At 41.4% G+C, this 23,360-nt stretch overlaps 1 non-coding gene across 1 annotated transcript; it reads left to right on the forward strand.

Annotated features, from left to right (window-relative positions):
* The first annotated feature begins 368 nt into the window (after positions 1–368).
* On the forward strand, positions 369–476 carry LOC130020878 (U6 spliceosomal RNA). Its single transcript, XR_008792072.1, has one exon. It is a non-coding gene; the product is annotated as a U6 spliceosomal RNA (small nuclear RNA).
* The last annotated feature ends 22,884 nt before the right edge of the window (positions 477–23,360 follow it).

The following is a 23,360-nucleotide window of genomic DNA, read 5'->3' on the forward strand; positions in this document are numbered from 1 at the left end:
TTTGAAGGCAATATCTTATTTGAAGGTTTTATCACTATTTCATTGATACAATAGTCTGAACAACAAACAACTTATCATCTGATATTGGCTGCATTTTTCTCACAGGCCTGAGTGTTGTCTAGCTGTCAGTTTATTAAAAGGGAAATGGGTGAATCCACTCAAATCTTTACATCTATTTTCTTCCTGAAACTAAGTACAGGTCACACCTTTCTCTTGATGACAGAGACCAAGAAAAAATAGAGAATATTTTAGAACCACTTTTTTAAAAAAAAAAATTGCTAACCAACAGAGCAAAACCACAAAGAAGGCCTAGAAATCAGATGCTCAGTGGCCAAGAAGAGAATAACCATGTTAAGAATTCATTATGGGTGCTCACTTCGGCAGCATATGTACTAAAAATTGGAATGATACAGAGAAGATCAGCATGGCCCCTGCACAAGGATGCCACGCAAATTTGTAAAAAAAAATGAATTCAGTATGAAAATAGTTGTGAGAGAGAATGGGTGAAGAAGCCTGGAAGACTGAGATGGCTGTAGGGTCAGGATATAGGTCTGACCCTGTCGAACTAAAGGAAGGAAAATTGGATGAAAGCATTGCAGATTTTCCCATAAACGAAAAATGCCTTCACAAGGTCACTAGAGTATCTCTAAGCTAACACTGGCCTTCAGTGTAATAATGCATCCCTTGGGATAGTCAATCATTGTCTGGATTATCCAAACAAATGCTGGCACTTTGGTCATTCATGCTCCATGTAATTGGAGGCCATGAAGTACACTTTCCTGGATTCTACATCATCATGCCTAGAGTCAGAAATTGGGAAATATATTGTTTTGATTCCATATGAGAAAAGGCAGGCCATATAGAAAAGAGTAGCACTGTAGTACTGTCCTCCCATTGTTCATCGAATTGCTTGAGCGGGCACCAGTAATGTCTCAGAACAAATTTTAAGACTTGTTGTTACTGTTTAGAGCATAACGAATATGTCACGGGTAGCTTGCTAGGCTTTGCCCTGTGGGCAAGGTACTCTCGGTAGCTTGAGGGGCTCTCAGAGAGGGACAGAGGAATTAAACCTGGGTCAGCCGCGTGCAAGGCAAATGCCCTACCTGCTATGCTATTGCTCCGGCCCTATAGAAAAGAGTACATAGGGTAAATAGTTGAGACCAGTCTACATAGGAATGAAAGAAATGCAAGAGGAGAAATGGGAAAAGGACAGGAAAGATTCAGTAAATGTGAACCACTAAATAGCTACCACTGTGATGGTCTTAAGTAGGAATTTTATGACGGGCAGGGCACATGGTGACCCTGGGACTGCAGTGGAGGAAAAGCAACACTCTGATGGAGAGTGTGTTGACTAAATGTTTTATATATTAAACACTACTTTTTGTAAACCAATTGCCTAAAATAAAATAAAATTTAATAAAGAAAAGAAGTGATTCACTTAACACCCAGCTATAAATCCAAATAAAATTGATATGACAGGGACTAGAGTGATGGTACAGCTGGTGGGGTATTTGCTTGTACACAGCTGATCTACAGCGTTTGTTCTGGTGTCCACTATCTCACGTGGTCCCCTGAGCTACTAGGGATGTCTGAGAAGAGAGACAGGAGTGAACTCTGATCAACACCTGGTGTACCCCCTCTAAAACAATATTTGAGAAGGCAGATTTCTATTAAAAACAATGATTTAGTGGTCTCAACATGTGTGATTGAAGGAATGATGCGATTTAGGACCAAAATATTGAAATTTGAAAAACAGATTGTTGAAATTATGTTCTTGACAGAAGAAGCTTAGTGATGATAGATGCCTGGTTTAGTTTTAGTCTTGTTAGGTTAAGGTGCTAGAAGACACATCAGGTAGGCAACTGGGCATATAAAATGCCATCTCAAGTGAGAACCATAACTAAGAACATACTATTAGCAATTATCCCATTGGCACCAATAGTTGTGATCAGGTATGAAAAATGAAAGAGTTATATGCAAATGTTTTCCAAAATATGTGTGCCATAAAGTCATTTCATAGATCTGATTCATCTGAAAGGAATTCCTTCTTTTTTTATTTCTTAAATGGATATGTTTTTTTATTTTTTAATTTTTATTAGTGAAACACCATGAGGTACACATGTAGACTTACAAATTTTTGTGCCTGGGTTTCAGTTATACAATGATCAAGTACCCATCCCTCCACCAGTGCCCATTTTCCACCACCATGGGTCCCAGTATCCCACCCCCCCATACCCTCATCCCACCCTACCTGTGTGGGCATTCCCTTTTGTTCTCTCTCTCTTATTGGGTGTTGTGTTTTGCAAAAGAGGCAATGGGTGGCAATCATGTTTGGTCTATAGTCTACTTTCAGCATGCTTCTCCCATCCTGGGAGGAGCCTCCCAACACCCTTTATTTGGTGCTCCCTTCTCTATCTGAGGTCCCTTCTCCCCTAGCATGTGTGGCTGGCCTCCAAGTCATGGAGCAAACTTCCAGGTACTAATCTTGGCCACTCTTGGGTGTTAGTTTCCTATTTTGTTACTTTATAAGAACTTTCTTCTGTATTAACCAATATGTTTCCCCATATGAAGCTAGCCACAACCTAGGAAATAATAATCACTACACAAAAATGGATATGGGAGAATGAACACATTTAAGAGACTGGTTTCTTATTTTAAAATTCACTTAATCACTTAACTTAACTTCCCGTTAGTCGTCGATTTGCTCGAGCGGGCGCCAGTAACGTCTCCATTTGTCCCTGTCGCGTGCTAGTGTAGCCCAATGGCATCTCTTCGCTCTGGGAACATGGAGGGCCTCAAACCGATCGTTCATGACCTTGACAAAGAAGTCTGACCATCTGGTAGGTGGGCGGCCACGCGGTCTCTTGACATCCCGTGGAATCCAATCAGTAACAGCTCTAGTCCAACGGTCGTCTTTAAATCTCATTACGTGACCAGCCCATCTGATTTTCGACACCTTGGCAAATGAGACAGCGTCCCTGATCCTTGATCGTCGACGGATGTCAGAACTCCGGATTCGTTCTCTCATTTGAGTGAAACGTGATATTCCAAGCATAGCTCTTTCTATTCTTCTTTGGGAGACCTGAATGGCGTTCTCATCTTGTTTGCGTAGGGCCCAGGTCTCTGAGGCATATGTTAATGCAGGAAGAACAGTGGAATCAAACAGATGTGCCCGGAGCCGGAGGTTCTTCGTCCTCTTAGCTATTTCTTCGACGTTCTTGAAGGCGTTCCAAGCCGCTCTCTTCCTCCTGCGCAGCTCGGGTGCCAGGTCATTTGTCATGTTGACCTCTCGACCTAGGTACACATAGCTGTTGCATTCGGAGATGGTCGTTCCATTGAGAGAGAATGGGGCGTCAGGAACAAGGCTATTTCTCATAAACATTGTCTTCGTAAGATTCAGCTGTAGTCCTACCTTTCCACACTCACGGTCAAAGTCGGCCAGCATTTGTGCCGCTTGGCTGATGTTTGGTGTTATTAAAACAATGTCATCAGCAAAGCGGAGGTGGTGTAGTTGCCGACCATCTATCTTCACTCCCATTCCTTCCCATTCCAGTCGTCGCATGATGTTCTCGAGGGTGGCACTGAAGAGTTTTGGTGAAATGGTATCACCCTGCCGCACCCCTCTCTTGACATCAACGATCACTTCTTTGTAGAATGGTGAGATCCTGGTAGTGAATCCGCAATACAGCTCACGGAGGATCCTGATGTATTGGGCTTGTATGCCCTGATTGGCTAGGGCTTCAATGACCGCTTCCGTCTCAACAGAATCAAAGGCCTTCTTTAAATCAATGAACGTTAAGCAGAGCGGCATCTTGAACTCCCGAGAAACCTCAATGAGTTTGGTTATCGTGTGGATATGGTCGATGGTGCTGAATCCTTTGCGGAACCCTGCTTGCTCACATGGTTGTCCTTCATCTAGTGTTCTGCCAATCCTATTCAGGATGACTCGAGTGAACAACTTGTAGATGACAGACAATAGGCAGATCGGGCGATAGTTGCCAATGTCATGGATGTCTCCCTTCTTGAACAGTAGTACGGTCCTGCTGGTTTTCCATTGAGATGGAACCTTGCATTCAGACAGGTAGCGAGTGAAGAGCCGAGCCAGTGTATTGATGAGTACTGACGGCAGGTTCTTCAGGTGTTCAGGTCTGACCTTGTCTGGGCCGGGTGCTGTTTGCTTCTTTACTGACGAAATGGCGTGTCGGATTTCGGAAGGGAGAACGTTGGGAACGACATACCCATCCTGTGGAATTTGGTATGTCGGCAAGTGGACATGGCTATCGAAGAGATTTGAGTAGAAGTCATGGATAATCTTCTCCATTGCCGTTCTGGAGGATGTGATGGATCCATCAGGACGTCGGAGGGCAGTCATCTTGGTCTTATAGTTGGCGAAGGACAGGCGGGCGTTACGAATACTTTTCCCGGCTTCTGCCGCATCTACCAGTACTTCTGCTCTTCTCTCTTTGAGGTCTTCCTTGATCGCATCTCTGCACTGCTTTGCAAGCTCGGACGTTAGCTTGCGGTTGCCTGAGGCATGCGCCAAACCACGCTGGCGAATTAGCTCAAGAGTTTTCGAAGATAGGCGACTTTTTGTGGCTATCTCTCTCTTGGCATTCCTCGCACATTCATGGAGGTGCTGAACCAGTCGATCGTATTCCTCGTCAATGTTGTCAACAATGGCATCTTCCCATGTTGCCGCAATAGTACCAAAGAGTTCCCAGTTGGTGGTCGTTCTGGGAGTTCTCTTTTTGAACTTTGCAGCCCTTTCTCCCCGCTCTGTGAAGTAGAATTTTGCACGAAGGAGACGGTGGTCCGATCCCGTTCGAAATTTTGGGACAACAGCGACATCAGTCAGGCAAAACCGTCGATTGAATATGATGTGGTCTATTTCGTTGTGGAATCGTCCACCGGGAGACTCCCATGTCCATCGTTTAGATTCTGCCTTCTGGAACTGTGAGTTACCATGAATGGTCTTGGTCGACATGATGAACTCAGACAGTCTCTCACCCTGTTCGTTCCATTCTAGGCCATGGGTTCCGATGTGAAGTTCTTCAGCTGATCTTCTCGGTCCTATCTTTGCATTAAAATCACCCACAATGATCTTGTAGAAGGTGTGGTCTTCTTTATAGAATTTCTCTAGCTCCATGTAGAACTTCTCGATTTCTCTTTCATCATAATGAGATGTTGGTGCGTAGACAACGAAGATAGAAACTGCAGGCAGTGAGCCACATCTATTCAAATGTAAACGTCCGATTCGGGTTGTTAGGCATTCGAATGAATCAATGCTCTTGGCCAAGTTTGTGTTGATAAGGACACCTACGCCTCCAACACCTCTTTTATCGCATGTTCCGAGGAACAATTCTTCTCCAGTGTCGAAAACGGCATGGTGAGATTCGTGTCTTCTTGTCTCGGTCAGACCAATGATGTCGTACTTGATCATTCGCGCTTGTACCATCAGGTCCTCGATGGATGCATCTGATGCTAGCGTACGTGCATTGAAAGTACAGACGATCATTTTTGTCTTCCTTCGTTGTGGCAGCCTAGGTCGGCCTTGAGATTTTGTCGGCCTCTCCTTTCTCATCCTTCTCAGTGCTGCCATGTCGGTGAAGCCTTCAGGGTCAGGTGAATGAGACCAGTTGTAGTTACTGGTTTTGGCATATCGAATACACAGCGGATAGCTTGCCAGGCTCTTCCATGCGGGCGGAATACTCTCGGTAGCTTGCCAGTCTTTCCGAGAGGTATAGAGGCTTTTGGGGTGACCTCTAATCACCCTTGTAGGTGTTACCATATTTGAACCCTATCAAATATGGTACGACAATTCCAGAAGACGGGTATTTAGTGTCTTATGATGTGTCCGGAAAGCGTCCTGGAGTGTGGTGACGGCTGGGTAGTGGAAGTAGTGTCGAGAGTGGAAGTCTGCCAGTGGGGTATTTATCTGGGTAGGGTGGGTCTCCTGTGCACAATTCGATCCCTGGGTGGTTGATGGAAGCAGACAGGGAAGGGTAGGGTGGGGCTCCTGATTAGAATCCCTTTGTCACCTGTGGTGGTGGGAGCAAGCAGAGAAGCTCTGTCCCTGGGTCCGCCGAGCCTGGAGTTCAAGGTCTCAGAGAGTTCCGCTTACCTTGTTCTGTGGGTCTTCAGTTGTGCGTGGGTCTCGGCCGGAGCTGCCGCGCGGTTCCAGAAAGCGTCCTGGAGTGTGGCGACGGCTGGGTAGTGGAAGTAGTGTCGAGAGTGGAAGTCTGCCACCGTTAAATTAAAGCACCGTTATTTACAAAGTTATTCATAATTGAGATTCAGACACACAACATTGCAGCGCTGATCCCACCACTAGAGTCAACTTCCCTCCACTAATGTTCCCAGTTTCTCTCCTACACCACTTCCCTCTTCTGCCTGCCCTCTTGACAAGCACCTTGCTTTTTTTTAAGGTTTTTTTTTATTTTACTTTTGTTATAATTTTATAAAGTAGTTCATAATGGAGGTTCTGGAGGTCCATTGTGAACTACTTTATAAAATTATAATAAAAGTAAAATTAAAAAAAAAACTTAAAAAAATAGAACCAGCCACAACCATGCTGAGACCACTCTCCACATGCATGGAGGTTCCAGCAGAAGAACAAATGCATGCGGGTCCCAGGGCTGAGATCTCCAAGCCTGCTTGGATCGGGGCTGAGCATTCTCCACCCAGATCCTCCATCTTCCAGTAGGCAGGGGTCACACCCAACAACTGTCCCCAATGCCCAGTAATCCCATCAACAGCCAAGACCCAGAGACTATAAAACCCAGCTCCCCGAAGAGACATCTTATTATCTCATTTTTACTTTGGACAACCTAGCCGGCTACTGAATGTAACCTGCCCACACTGCAGAGTCTGGCAAACTCCCCGTGGCGTACCCAATATGCCAAATACCAGTAACAATGATAGGTCTCATTCTCCTAACCCTGAAAGAGCCTTGAATATGGCACTTTTTAAAATCTCAGGGCTAGGGTGAAGGAGACGTTACTGGTGCCTGCTTGAAGCAATTGATGAACAACAGGATGATAGTGATCATGATGGTTCACAATATTTGACTATATTTAATATTTGAACAACAATCCCACCACCATTCCCACCAGCATATTTGGATGTTTCCATCCAGAACTCCAACCCCTGCCCTCAAGCAGAGCCAAAATAATTTATTTTGTATTGTTTGTTATGAAAAAACACTGAAAATGCTCCAAAAAGAAAGCTTCCTTTGGAGGAGAGTATGTGAAGATCATTGTATTTCACCCAGGGGGACAGGCACCTTTCTAAGCTCGGTTGTTAAAGTTTGGGTCTCTTGATCTCAGAGCAGCTGACTGTGTGGAGTGAGTATTTGGCTCTACCATTCCTAATATCCGGAGAGCCCGGCAAGCTACCGAGAGTACCCATGACATACTCAATATGCCAAAAACAGTAACAACAAGTCTCACAATGGAGACATTACTGGGCCCCCTCGAGCAAATCGATGAACAACGGGAGGACATTTTGTTGTTGTTGTTGCATTCCTAATATCACCTTTGTATCTTAGTGCCCTGGCCCGGCCCCCATTGGTGTTCATCTTTCTCTTCTGCTCTGCCACTCCAATATTTCTTTCCTTCTCCCTGTACTCTGGGGCCCAGATTGATCAGGTCATCCTCCCTTTAAAACATTGTATTCCCTTATCCAGTTATCTAAAATACCACATATGAGTGTTATCATCCTGTGTTTGTCCTTCTTCTGGCTTACTTCATTTAACATGATGGTCTCTTTTATACAAATATATAAAACTGATCTCTTTTATACAAATCAGTGTTAATTCCTGACCCAAACCATTTTGTATTTTTATTCAGCTCTGATTTTTCTCTCTTTTTTTTATTTTTTATTTTTTGCATGATTTGTAGAAATTTGCAAACCCTCTAATGAATCTCTCTTGGAAAAATAATACCTATAAGAAAACCGGTTTCCTAATTAGTGTTAGAACTATAAGAAGGAAAAAACTTGTAAGATATGTGAGACACAAATAAGACCAGAATTAATACTTCTGGGCAATGGCATTTTCATCTAAACCCCGGTTTGAGGTTATAAAGCAACTGCAAATGCCAGTGGAAATTCCCAAGTTTCACAAATAGGTCTACATAGTATAAAGGCAACACTGGATCTCCTGATAGCTGATTCTGAAGAGATGCTGTAATTGCTCCTTTTGCACTGTGTGGGGAGAGGAGGTACTCCCAAGTTATGCTCAGCCCCCCCCCCCAGAGGGGGCACTCTCAGCATCACTCAGTCCAACTGCATGGATTGTATGGATTGTATAGTTTAGTGTTCAGGCAGTTGATTCAGTGGTGCTCAAGGGCACAAGTGCTGGACACCTCCTGACCACACCAGGTTGTATTCAGTAGCCTCTGGGATACACTAGTCAGTACACATGGACCCCTGCAGTGCCAGAGATAGAACCAGGGACCTTAGCATGCCAAGAATGATCTCCTGCCCTTTGAGCTATATCCCCAGGTGTTATAGCCACTTTTGTTGCAATGTGACAGGCAAAAAATGTGTTCACTTAAAAAGAGCTTATTTACTGTTCCGTATATTTTCTTTTTTTTTCCCCTTTATTTTATTTTATTTTTTTTACAGTTGTAAATTTATAATTTTTTGTACTTTGGTTTCAATTATACAATGATCAGATACCCATCCCTCCACCAGTGCCCATTTTCCACCACCATGGATAATATCCCTCCCACCCCCATCCCCCCTGTCTCTGTGGCAGGGCAATCCCCTGTGTTCTCTCTCTCCATTTGGGTGTTGTGGTCTGCAAAAGAGGCATTGAGTGGCAAACATGTTCAGTCCATAGTCTACTTTCGACATGCATCTCCCCTCCTGGGAGGATCCTCCAAACATCCTTTATTTGGTGCTCCCTTCTCTATCTGAACTGCCCTTTCCTCTAGGATACCCGGCTGGCCTCTAAGTTATGGAGTAATCCTCCTGGTGCTGATCTCAGCTATTCTTGGGTATTAATCTCATACTTTGTTACTTCATATGAATGCAATCTTTCTATGTCTATCCCTCTCTTTCTGACTCATTTCGCTTAGCATGATACTTTCCATATTGTACCACTTGTATGTAAATTTCATGACTTCATCTTTTCTAACAGCTACATAGTACTCCATTGTGTAGGTGTACCAAAGTTTCTTTAACCAGTCATCTGTTCTTGGGCATTCAGGTTTCTTCCAGTTTCTGGCTATTGTAAAGAGTGCTGCAATGAACAAACAAGTGCAGATGTCACTTCGACTATACATTTTTGCCTCTCTGGGATATATTCCCAGGAGTGGTATTGCTGGGTCAAATGGGAGCTCAATTTCTAATTTTTTGAGAATCGTCCATACTGTTTTCCAGAAGGGCTGAACCAGTGGACATTTCCACCAGCAGTGAAGGAGTGTCCCTTTCTCGCCACATCCACGCCAGCATCAGTTGCTTTTGTTCTTTAGAATGTGGGCCAGTCTCTGAGGTGTGAGATGGTATCTCATTGTGGTTTTGATCTGCATCTCCCTGATGATTAATGATGTAGAGCATTTTCTCATGTGCTTTTTTGCCATTCGGATTTCTTCTTTGAGAAAGTTTCTGTTCATTTCATTGCCCCATTTTTGGATGGGGTTGGATGTTTCTTCTTCTGGAGTTTAACCAGTATTTTGTATATCCTGGATATCAACCCCTTGTCAGATGTGTATTCGGTGAATATCCTTTCCCATTCTGTAGACTGTCTTTGTATTTTGGTCGCTGTTTCTTTGGAGGTGCAGAAGCTTCTTAGTTTAAGATAGTCCCATTTATCTATCTCTGTTTTCACTTGCTCGGCCAGTGGCGTGGCATCTTTGAAGATACCATTAGTTTCAATGTCATGGAGGGTTTGCCAACTTTATCTTCAATGTACCTTATGGTTTCTGGTCTGATGTTGAGGTCTTTATTCCATTTTGATCTTACTTTTGTACATGGTGTTAGGCAGAGTTCTGAGCCTATTTTTTTGCATATAGCCATCCAGTGATGCCAACACAATTTGTTAAAGAGGCTTTCCTTACTCCACTTCATATTACTTGCACCTTTATCAAAGATTAGATGAGCATATGATTGAGGGGAGATGTCAGTGTATTCAACCTTGTTCCATTGGTCTGCAGTTCTGCCTTTGTTCCAGTACCATGCTGTTTTAATTATTACTGCTTTGTAGTACAGTTTGAAGTTCGGGAGGTTGATTCCTCCCATTTTCTTTTTCCCAAGAATTGCTTTAGCTATTCGTGGGGGCTTATTGTTCCATATAAATTTCAGGAGTGTTTGCTCCATTTCTTTGAAGAATGTCATGGGTATCCTTATAGGGATTGCATTGAATTTATACAATGCTTTCGGTAGTATTGCCATTTTGACAATGTTAAGTCTACCGACCCATGAGCAGGGGATATCTTTCCATTTCCTCATGTCCTCTTTTATTTCCTGAAGTAGCATTTTGTAGTTTTCTTTGTACAGGTCCTTTACTTCCTTAGTTAAGCTGATTCCTAGGTACTTGATTTTCTGGGGCACAATTGTGAATGGGATTGTTTTTTTCATGTTGCTTTCTTCTCTCTCACTGTTTGCGTATAGGAAAGCCATGGACTTTTGGGTATTGATTTTATAACCTGCAACTTTACTATACGAGTCTATTGTTTCTAGGAGTTTTTTGGTGGAAGTTATTGGGTTCTCTAAGTAGAGTATCATATCATCTGCGAATAGTGAGAGCTTGATTTCTTCCTTTCCTACCTGAATGCCCTTAATATCTTTTTCCTGCCTAATCGCTATTGCAAGTACTTCCAGTACTATATTGAACAGCAGTGGAGAGAGTGGGCATCCCTGTCTCGTCCCTGATCTTAGAGGGAAGGCTCTCAGTTTTTCCCCATTGAGGATGATGCTTGCTGTAGGCTTGTGGTAGATGGCTTTAATTATGTTGAGGAAGGTCCCCTCTATACCCATTTTGGCTAGGGTTTTCCTCATAAAGGGGTGCTGGATCTTATCAAATGCTTTCTCTGCATCTATTGATATGATCATATGCTTTTTATCTTTTCTTTTGTTGATATGGTGGATTATGTTGATTGATTTCCGAATGTTAAACCATCCTTGCATCCCTGGGATGAATCCTACTTGGTCATGGTGTATGATCTTTTTGATGAGTAGTTGGATTCTATTTGCTAGTAGTTTGTTGAGGATCTTTGCATCTGTGTTCATCAGGGATATCGGCCTGTAATTCTCTTTCTTTGTGGTATCTCTGTCTGCTTTTGGTATCAGTGTGATATTTGCTTCGTAGAAACTGTTCGGAAGTGTTTTTGATATTTCAATTTCGTGGAAAAGCTTAAAGAGGATTGGGAGTAAGTCCTCTTTAAAGATTTGGAAGAATTCATTAGTGAATCCATCCGGGCCAGGACTTTTGTGCTTGGGGAGACTTTTTATTACCATTTCAATTTCCTTGATGGTGATAGGTCTGTTCAGGTATTCCAGGTCTTCTTGGTTCAGCCTTGAGAGTCTGTAGGAGTCTAGAAATTTATCCATTTCCTCGAGGTTTTGATGTTCCCTGGCATAAAGCTTCTCAAAGTACTCCCTGAGGATCCTCTGAATTTCTGTGGTTTCTGTTGTAATGACCCCCTTTTCATTTCTGATTCGGTTGATTAGGGTTTTCTCTCTCCCTTTCTTTGTGAGTTTTGCTAGAGGCTTATCGATCTTGTTAATTTTCTCAAAGAACCAGCTCTTGGTTTCATTGATCTTTCGGATTGGTTTTTGGGTTTCCATCTCGTTAATCTCTGCTCTGAGTTTTATTATTTCCTTTCTCCTGTTCGGGTTGTGCTCCTTTTTTTGGTCCTTCTCCAAGCTCTTAAGCTGTGAGGTTAGGTTACTTATGTGTGCTCGCTCCTCCTTCCTGAGGAATGCTTGTAGAGCTATAAACTTTCCTCTTAACACAGCCTTTGCTGTGTCCCATAAGTTTTGGTAACTCGTGTTCTCATTTTCATGAGGAATCTTTTGATTTCCTCTTTGATTTCCTGTCTAATCCACTCGTTGTTCAATAGTGCACTGTTTAATTTCCAGGTGTTTGATTTAGTTTTTTGTTTTTGTGTGTGATTTACTTCTAATTTCAGCGCATTATGGTCTGAGAAGATTGTTGATACAATCTCTACCTTCTTAATTTTATGGAGGCATGTTTTGTGGCTCAGCATGTGGTCTATCTTGGAGAATGTTCCATGTACGCTTGAGAAGAATGTGTATTCAGCTTTTTGTGGATGAAGTGTCCTGTATATATCTACTAAGTCCCTTTCTTCCATTGTTTCCCTCAAATGAAGTATGTCCTTGCCAAGCTTGAGTCTGGTTGATCTATCAAGAGGTGACAAAGCAGTGTTGAAGTCTCCCACTAGTATTGTGTTGTTATTGATGTCTTTTTCCAAATCTATGAGTAGTTGTTTTAAGTACTTTGCTGGTCTCTCATTAGGTGCATATACATTTATTATTGTAAGTTCTTCCTGTTGTACAGATCCTTTGATCAATAATAAATGGCCTTCACTGTCTCTTATGACCTTCCTCACTCTGAAATCGATGTGGTCTGATATAAGGATGGCTACCCCAGCTTTTTTATGGGAGCTGTTTGCCTGTAGGATTGTTTTCCAGCCTTTGACTCTGAGTCTGTGTTTGCTTTGACTATTGAGATGCGTTTCTTGCAGGCAGCAGAATGTTGGGTTCAATTTTCTAATCCATCCTGCCACTCTATGTCTTTTAATTGGTGCGTTTAGCCCATTGACATTGAGAGAGATTATTGTTATGGGATTTTGTCCCATTGTTCTGTTAAAATTTGGTGTATTTGAGGGGCCTTTCTTGCCTTAAAGTAGCCCATTTAGTTGTTCCTGTAACCATGGTTTTGAGTCTATGAAGTTCCTGAGCTGTTGTTTGTCTGTGAAACTGTGTGTTGTTCCTTCTATTATGAATGAGAGTCTTGCTGGGAAAAGTATTTTGGGGGAGGCATTTATTTCATTGAGTTTTTTTACTATGTCCCATCACTGTTTTCGGGCCATGAGGGTTTCATCAGAAAAATCAGCTGTGAATTTTAAGGATGCTCCTTTGTAAGAGATTTCTTTCTTCGATCTTGCTGCTTTCAGAATTTTGTCTCTGTCTAAGGTTTTGGTCATTTTGATCAGAATGTGTCTTGGGGTATTTTTATTCGGATTTCTTCTAGCTTCGGGCTACCTTCGGGCCTCCTGAATGTGGTCACAAGTTTTCTTCAGCTCTGGAAATGTTGTAGCAATGATGTCTTTGACAGTTTCTTCTTCATCGAGGTTTTCTTCCTGTCCCTCTGGGACTCCAATAATTCTTATGTTACCCCTCTTGGCTTCATCACGATCTTCTCTTGCCATCTGTTCCCGAATTGTGAGTCTCTTTTCCATTTTCTGCTCTTTTCGGGAGAGTCTCTGAACTTCATCTTCGAGCTCACTGATTCTGTTCTCAGCTGCTCTTACTCTGCTACTGAGGCCTTCCACTGAGCTTTTCATTTCGCCGACGAGATTTTTCAGGTCTGACATTTCTGATTGCATTTTCCTCATTTCTGCCTTCAGATCCTCTTGTCTTCTATTGGCATTGGTTTCCATTGTTTCTTTTAATTCCCTAAGCATCCTAAGTAGCTCCCTTCTGAATTCCTTGTCAGAGAGGTTGTCTAACACTACAGTACTGTTGGTGTCATCTGGGCTAGACTCTTCAATATGAAAGTTTGGTGGGCTTTTGCGTTGCTTTACCATTGTGAGAGGTGTGGTTTAGTCCTTCACGTTCACTGTTACTATTCTGCTTGATATGCAGTGTGAGTTAAGATAGGCTTATGAGTTATTGGCTACTGTGTTTCTAGTGGCTGAGCTAAAATAGAGAAGTTTCCATCTAAGAAGGTAGTTTATGGTTCCTATGGCATATTTAGTGGGAAAATATTTCACGGCCGCATCAGCGGCCGCAGCTCCGGAAAGAGTCCCTGGCACTGGGCGAGGAGTTGGGAACGTCTCCTGTTTGGAATTGGAGCCGTTCAGGTTTGTTGCCCAGAGCTGGGCCTCTGTGCCTGTCCCATGCAGATCAGGGGTTGAAAACCGGCTTTCTAGGGGCTGGCTCTAGCTGTGCGTGCCCAGAGAGGGACCCAGGCCCTTGGGGGTGGGCTGTACCTGTTGGAATTCTGTTCTGTATATTTTCTTTATGTCTGAAAAATTTCTCCTGCCCATACACACACTAATTTCTTCTATCCCATCAGGCCATTGAAGAAATTCATAATTAAAATAAAAAACTGGCCAGAGAAGGTACTTCTGAAGAGTTGTTTTCCATAGCTTCATTCTCTTTTACACTGAACGATATTCCATCCTTTAACCAAGTTTGTGCTGGGTTTTCTCCTTCAACAATTATGTGCTAATTTCTAATTATACAGCAACTACTCTATATTAAAAGTGCGTCATATTGCCAAGGCCTATGCTAAGCATTCTTCCTATCTTATTTTATTTTTTAATCTTGCAATAACTCTATGAGACAGGTATTATTATGTCCATTTTAATTGTAGAAATAAATCCATTGGCATTAGCAGTTTGTTGAAAATCATATAAATAGAAAATGACAAATCTGGGATTCGAACCCATAGCTTTTCATTTATATAAATAAAAGCATGTGTAAGCATTCTGGCTTTCAGAATATATTAGTTAGCTTTAGAAAATCGTTGTAAAATCATGATTTAAATATATTACTAGATTTTAGATGATATTTTTCAACTTTTAAAACATTTTGTAAATGAAGATAGTTCTTGGGATGGAAAGACTCATTTGACATTCAGTTGTTTCTTCATAAGGTTCTTTGAAATTAGGTTACACATATTACAATCAGCAACTTAACACTGAGAAAACGCAATTAGGAATTGAAATATTCCTCTTAAGAAGGCCAGAATCTTCTTGTTAATGTAGTCACCCAGCATCTGCAAGGTACATAGGAAGTATAATTATAATCAGGAGGTCGTCAGAAGAATATAGAATCTCTGTCAGAGAAAATTTTTTAGATATAAAGGATGATAGAAATAAGACTAAACTAAATTGTGTACTCATTTCTATGATTAGAACACAAGTTCTACTAGTTCAGTGAGCAGCTGGTTGCCATGGTAGACGGGCAGATTGACTGTGAATGTTCTTTCTCAAGTACTTCTAGAGAACATCCTTGCAGAGATCAGAAAGGTAAAGCTTAATCCAGTTCCTACTCTCCCTATAACTAGGGTTTTGGAGATGAAGTGAGTTCTTCCAGTGAGATACGTTTGTCCAGCAATTCAGGGGCAGTGTTCACTTCTAACTTAATTTCTATGGCCTGCTTTCTGTGAACAAGCGATACTTCTCCGGTATTCAATTTCCTACAAAAACTAGTTGCAAAGGTGGCAACTCTTTGACCCCTCATCAGCACTGTAATGGCATGTTCTTTTCATTTGGTTTTGTTTGAGGACCACACCTGGTGGTGCTCAGGGCTTCCTCCTGACTCTGCACTCAGAGATCACTCCTGATGGTGCTAGAGAACCACGTGAGGTGTCAAAAATCAAACCTGTATCTACTGTGTGTTAGGCAAGTGCCCTGCCTACTTTACTATTGCTCCAGTCCCTAGAATGGTATGTTCCTGAACTAGAGTTTCAGTGACAGTTCAGCAATTCCCTTTCTTCTTTTTTTCAATTTTTTTTTCATTTTTTGCTTTTTGTGTCACACCCGGCGATGCACGGGGGCTACTCCTGGCTCATGCACTTAGGAATTACTCCTGGGGATCATATGGGATGCTGGGAATCGAACCCAGGTCAGCCGCATGCAGGCAAACACCCTACCTGCTGTGCTATTGCTCCTGCCCCCTTTCTTTTTGAGGCAGAGAGTTTCATATAGCACTGCTGGTGGTAAGAGGGATCCATGGTCAGGAAGAGTATACCCTGGTTGGGGAGAAGATTCCATCATTGTGATGTTAGTTCCTGTGTCAAATCGTGACTTTTTTCTCTAACATTCATATTCCTCTTGTTATGTTAATATTTCTGGTGGCACAGTAGGCAGTTCTGGAAATGTAGGGGGATTTATCTCTAGGTCATGATCGATTTTCTCTGGCCTAAGATGTATTGATTCAACCTTTTAAAAAGTCTTTTGACCACACTTAGTGGTACTCAAAGATTACTCCTAGCTCTGTGCTCGAGAATCATTCCTGGCAGTGCTTGGGGGATCATATACAGTGCTGGGGAATTGAGTCTTAGCAAGGCACTTGCAAGGCAAGCACCTTTCCTTACTCAATGTAATATCATTTGAACCCTGATTTTATCTTTTAACAAAGCAATGTAATTTCTTAGTTAGGAAAATAATTCATTTTGATCATTTATTATATGCAAGAAGAAGAGATTTTATGTGTACCAGGAAGAAGTTTCAACATGTGTTATAGATGTATCAACCATAAGTACTAAGCAATGGAGAAATTCACCAAATATAAAAGTCATCACCCAATACATCACTGCAAGCCATTTCACAATTGCTGAGATGTATATTTCTCCTCACTCTACTAGTTAAACAACATTAGGCCAGAGCCTTTGCTTACTCACTCTAAGGTTTACTCCTTGTAAAACGATGAGTTTTTTCTCTTTGCCATAAGAAGAGTCAGCTGGTTAGTCATGTAGATAAGTTTAACCATAACGCAAATCACAGTTGATACAGGTTAAAACCACAAGGAATAACACTTGTTAGTTTATTTGACTAAAGCATATGTTATTTGGAAGACATCCTATTTTGCATATTCCTTTGCATCTTGTTCTTTCAAAACCAGGTAATACCAGAAATGAGTGAAAGTTGAAAGATTTTTTACAAACTTCCTTTACTCCAAAGTCATCAGATATCCATGTTGAAACTGTCTTTGTGACTTAACCTAGGATTTAACATGTCATCTACTGTCTGCCAGAATGTAATAATATATTAACCATTTAATAGTAATATATTAACCATTGATAATATATTAACCATTTAATTATTTGCTTATTTTCAGAAACTATAGTTATATTTTCCAAAACCAGTTCTAAGTACTGAGAAGTTATCATGTATATTCCTTTACCTACTTTCAGTACTCATTTCTTGTCCAGAGTGATCATTTCCAACTTTGATTGTTAAAGTAGTCCCTGTTCTATCCAACTGACCTCCCCATGCCTTTCCACTTGTGGAAAGCAGCTTCCATCATTGGACCAGTCCTTTTAGCCCTTGTTTATACTGTCCGTGGGTACCAGTCTCATATTATACTTTTTATGTCCCACAGATGAGCAAAATCATTCTGCATCTGTCTCTCTCCTTTTGAGTCATATCACTCAGCATGATACTCTCAATGTCCATTTATAAGCATTTATTTGTAAGTAAATTTATAAGCAAATGTCATCACTTTGTTTTACTTGGTGACTGCATAGTATTCTACTGCGTAGCTGTACCATCATTTCTTTATCCATTCGTCTGTTCTCGGGCACTCAGGCATTTCTGCTGTGTGTTTTTGGGCCCCCATTGTATATCCCCAGAAGTGGTATTGTTGTATCAAGTGGGAGCTCAATTTATAGTTTTTTGAGGAATATCCATTTTGTTTCCCAAAAAGGCTGGAACAGTCTGCATTTCCACCAACAATAAATGGGTGTTCCTTTCTCCATACATCCACACCACCACTGGTTGTTCTTGTTACTTTTGATATGTGCCAGTCTCTGTGGCATGAGATGATATCCCATTGTTGCTTTGATTTGCATCTCCCTGATGATTAGTAATGTAGAGCATTTTTTTTCATGTTCCTTTTGGTCATTTGTATTTATTCTTTGAGGAAATTTCTGTTCATTTCTTCTCCCCATTTTTATGGGTTTGATATTTTTTTCTTGTGAAGTTTTACCAGTGCATTATTACCTTTATTATATCTTTGATATTAATCCCTTATCAGATAGATATTGGTTAAATAATTTTTCCCATTCCGTGGGCTGCTTTTGTATTTTGGTCACTGTTACTTTTACCTTTACTTTCTTTTGATGTACAGAAGCTTCTCAGTTAAGTGTAGTCCTGTTTATCTATACTTGCTTCCACATGCTTGGTTAGTGATGTTTCATCTTCAAATATGCCTTTAACTTCCATGTCACGAAGGGTCCTGCTTATGTTTTTCTGCACGTACTTTATAGTTTTCGGTCTGATAGTCTGGTCTTTCATCCATTTTGATTTGATTTTTATGCCTGGAATTAGAAAGAGGCTCAGACCAACTTCTATGGTAAGAATCCTGAACTCCCTGAGCATCCTTGGGAGCTCTACCCCAACTCTATGCCACAAAATAAAACAAACAGGAGGGAACAAAGCAGAAGAAATTGATTTCTGCTTCACTGTGGAGTATGGTGATGGACATGAGTTAATAAGACCCAACCTCGCAAAGTGCCCCAGAAGTGAAGCCTCGCAAGAGAGAGTATCTGGGCAACGTTGGCAAGAACAGGGTGTAAGCTAGTACCAGGTGTTCGGCCTTGAGTCTCACTCAACCTCCTAGTCACATGAGCCCAAGACACAGAAACTATCACGTCTCCTTAGCAAGTCATCCTAACTGCAGCATCTAGCCTTGATTGGGATTGGACCGGGCAAAGCAGAGTTGGAGAGGTGATAAGCCAATAATGCTAAACTTTCTGTGATTGGATCTTTCTGTAAGCCAAGACCCTTTATAAAATATGTGTGTATTTGGAAATAAAGTCAACAGCCACCAGCTGCTCCTGGAGGGTGTTTCTCTGAGCACTCATCATCCTTCATCCCACGTCTGCCCGGGCATGTTGGGGAAAAACTGTTCCCCAACACTTCACTATTTATTTCTTCCTCTGTTAAGTATTAATATCTGATTGTTTATGTAATTATATTTATTTTTATGTTTATTTTCCTCATTTTTATTTTATTACTTCCATTTTGAAGGGCTGGAGCGATAGCACAGTGGTAGGGTGTTTGCCTTGTGCGCAGTCAGCCTGGCCGAACCGGGTTCAATTCCTCTGCCCCTCTCGGAGAGCCCGGCAAGCTACCGAGAGTATCTCGCCCGCACGGCAAAGCCTGGCAAAGTCCCCGCAATGTATTCAATATGCCAAGCACAGTAACAACAAGTCTCAAAAAATGGAGACGTTACTGGGCCCGCTCGAGCAAATCGATGAACAACGGGAGGAGAGTGTGTGGTTGTTTGTTTGTTTTCATTTTGAAGTCAGTAGACTGATGGGAAATAGCATCATTGGTTCCATGTGCAACATCGTCGGGCAGAAAAGTAAGAGTTGAATTTTCTATTCATATCTGGGTTTTTACAGTATGTATGCAGAATGCTTGTATGGAATCACCACACCAGGCTATAACTCCATGACTAAATCAGCTCATAAAGGTAAAGGTAAAGGTAAAGGTAAAGGTAAAGGCCCTCCCATTGATCGTCGATTTGCTCGAGCGCGCCCAGTAACGTCTCCATTGGAGACCTTGTTGTTACTGTGTCTGGCATATCGAATACTCTCGGTAGCTTGCCGGGCTCTCCGAGAGGGGCGGAGGAATGGAATTCAGGTTGGCCATGTTGGCCGCTTGTAAGGCGAACGCCCTACCACTGTGCTATCGCTCCAGCCCCATATTTACATAAACTTTTATCTTCCAGGAGCCCCCATTGTAATTTCCTTTCCCAGTAGGATCTATCCACTTGCCCTTATTCTGTCTTTCACAATGAGGCCTCTCACTCTCTTTACATCACAAGATTTCTAGTTTTTGAATCACATACCACATTTCCATAACCCATTTCCCCTCAAGCTAAGAATCTCATTTGACATGCATTTAAACTCCTCATTAACCAGGTCCCCTTTTCTAGTTTGTCAAAGTCCTGAAAAAAATACTGCAGAAGACTGCAATGATTCTTTTGACTCTTACTTTTGCTGATGCATAAAGAATATCTAAAATTTTTTAAGCTAATGTTGTATCTTTTCATATTTTTGACATACATTGAACCTGAGGGCAACTATAATTTCCATATCCTTTTTATAAGTTTGGGTTCTCCCATGTTCTTTTGTGCAATTTTGTTTCCAATTAAATGTAGGATTTCATCTTTACTTCCTTTGGCATTGAACTTGCAGTTATTAGTTCTCAATTCCTGGTTGTTAGGAACCATTTTAATTTTGAGCTTTTCAGTTTATTCGTAGTATTATTGATTTGTTTAATTGTGATTAAAATGTTTTCAATTGCTTTGAGAATGCAATCATTGTAACTCTATCACGCAACTAAATAGCGTGGGCCATATGAAGCCAGGCTAGAAAATTACTTCCAATAAGAACATATTTTCTTATAATTTTTTAAATTAACTTATATTTTATTTTATTAAAAGCAATAGTTTTGCATTATATAATAAATAAAAGGTAAGGTAAAAGGTAAAGGCCCTCCCGTTGATCGTTGATTTGCTCGAGCGGGTCCAGTAACGTCTCCATTGGAGACTTTGTTGTTACTGTGTCTGGCATATCGAGTACTCTCGGTAGCTTGCCGGGCTCTCCGAGAGGGGCGGAGGAATCGAACTCGGGTCGACCATGTTGGCCGCTTGTAAGGCAAACGCCCTACCCGCTGTGCTATCGCTCCAGCCCTATAATAATATAATAAATGTGCAAGCAAAAATAGGAAGTAAAAATCTACTAGTATTATCTCTGTCTAGTCATAACCACTGCTAACATGTACTGCGAGTTGCATGTTTTTGCTGTCTTCATGCGTCTATATCTGTCTTGATATTAATTCACAGTTTTGCATATTGTTTTGTCACCTGGATTATTCACTTGAGAGTCATGACAACTTAGTACATATTTTCCAAAAACAACATCTTTAATAGCTCCAAAAATTTCTCTTTATGAATATAAGATAATTTTATTTAATTATATTTTTGTTGTTAGAATTGCATTCAGTATTTTATAGATCCACTTACTTCTTTCCATTATATATTTGTTCTCTAACTATACTGAACATCTCTCTTTTCAAGTTACTTTGACAAGGTCAGTGTGGTTCCCTCCAAGGATGCTTTGTGTCTCTCTTCCACATGCTTGTTTAGAAAAAAATGTTTTCTGTGCCATTGCTGTTTCTAGAATGTTCAAAGTGGAGAGTTCTGGCAGAAATAATAAAACAGAAGAGCGACAGCCAGTTCTAGGGATAGGAGAGGAGATAACTTTTCGAAGGGAATTTGATGGGCAGTGTTTTCTGACATTAATGTTTAGAAGATTAGTCACATTATTTTATCTTCCAAGAAAAATGCATCTTATTTTCAGTTTTTGAAAGTTGTTCAATTTTGGAATTTTCAAGGACATGAAAGTTTTGTTTTATAGAACTATAAAATTCTATAGACAGAATATTCCTGTTCTGTAGACAGAAGATCCTTGAGAAATTCTTTCTCTTTCACTATGTCCTTCAAAATAACCAATCCACTACAAGACCCTACTCATTGAATGTTTGAAATATATTCCAAATCTATTTTCTTATCTTCTTCTCCACACTTGCCATCTTGTTCTAACCAAATAGTGTACTATCCCAGAGTTTAAAAGTGACTCACCATGCCTCTACCAGGCTTACATTTTCACCGAGATGTGCAGCATTGTGACCAAGATTATCTCTTCAAGAGACAAGTCTTATTCCATCACATCTTCCTTAGAAATTTTCAGTGACTATTAATTGTGAGGTTAGCACATCTCACGCTGCTGAGGGAGCCCAGACCCTCAGCTGCAGCACCATTCTACATGGCGAAGAGTATGGACTTTGGTCATGATACGGCCACGAGTCATTATCTGCCCTTCAAGCTCACCATCTGACCATAATGAAATGGTACTAAACTTCTCTATGTCTGTTTACTCAGTTCTAAGTCAAGGTTGGCAAGGCACCCACACTCTAGGGTTTTTTAGGAAAACCTGAAAAAATTAATGTCCTTAGATACTCATTGCCCCCTCTTGGAAACACTATAACTGTCATACATGTGTTAGCCATAATTCTATTTCCTGCGTCATTTACCACTGGAAATGACTGTCTTCTCTCTATCTTTCTTGGCTCCAATCACCATGGCTTTCTTTTGTTTCCTGAAGGGGAGTGAACACCTCTGTAGTCCATCCCTCCCAGTAGACTCCACTTCTCCCCGTTCCAGCAAGAAAACTCGGGTCCTGTCTGACGCATCAGCATTTATTAATCCTTGAGACAAGGACCTTTCCTCTCTCCCTTAATTGTTTTTAGGAAGGTGCCTCCTAAGTGGTGCTCCGAGGGCCTATAGGCGCCTATAGGCCAATCTCGGCTAACTGGACAGTGGTTCAGTGTGAGGAACTGAGGCTGCGACACCTCGGTGATGCTCAGAGACAATGTCGTGCTGGGGATCAAACTGAGGTCAGCATCCTGCCAACAGTCCCCTTCCTTCATCAATCTCACTGACCCCCTTCTTCCCCGTATTTGGGATTATTTAGTTAAGGATGAAAATATTTTGATAAAAATATAGTCAGCTTTAGTTACTGCTGTGACTTCCGAGACCAGAGCAGGACTTGACATACAAGTGGGTAAGGCAGGCCAGGGTTTAACCCCTGACACCATATATGGTCCCCCGAGTACTTCCAGCAGTATAAGCACAGAGCCAAGAGTAAACCCTGGCGACTGAATGTGGTCCCCAAACTTAAAAAACAAAGACAAAAAACACACCTGCGTTGGCAACTATTGATAAGAGTAGGTCAATGTGAGTAGGTCATGTTATGTCACATGTAGCCAGCAGGTGGCGCCAAAAGGCATATTATAGTTCACGAAACCACTGGATTAGGGTTTCGTCTCTCAATTCGAATCTCAAGGGTAATCTGCTTTTTTCATATTCAGGAATAAGGGGTCGGGAATTTCATGATATTTAGTTTTATATTAAGACAATCTCAGTCTCACGGGTGCTGGGGAATATAACACTGGTGGAGGGATGTGTGTTGGAACACTGTATGACTGAAATCTAATGAACAGCTTTGTAAGGATCTATTTTATAGTGATTCAATTAAAAATTTTAAAAAGAAAAAACTCAAAAAGAAAATCTCAGTCGTAGTGCATAATATAAATGAGTTGTTAAATACTTTCTAAATTTTAGGTTCAGACGTTAAAATTATCAATGGGAAGACAAGTAATACAAGTGATACAATTGATTAAGACACCAGGCTGGAGCAATAGCACAGAGGGTAGGGCGTTTGCCTTGCATGCAACCGACCTGGGTTCGTGCCGACCCGGGTTCGATTCCTTCGTCCCTCTCTGAAAGCCCGGCAAGCTACCAAGAGTATCCCGCCCGCACGGCAGAGCCCGGCAAGCTCCCCATGGCATATTTGATGTGCCAAACAC

The sequence above is a fragment of the Sorex fumeus genome, unplaced genomic scaffold (genome assembly GCF_029834395.1).
Source record: "Sorex fumeus unplaced genomic scaffold, SorFum_2.1 ptg000013l, whole genome shotgun sequence".
In the NCBI taxonomy this organism is placed as follows: Eukaryota; Metazoa; Chordata; class Mammalia; order Eulipotyphla; family Soricidae; genus Sorex; species Sorex fumeus.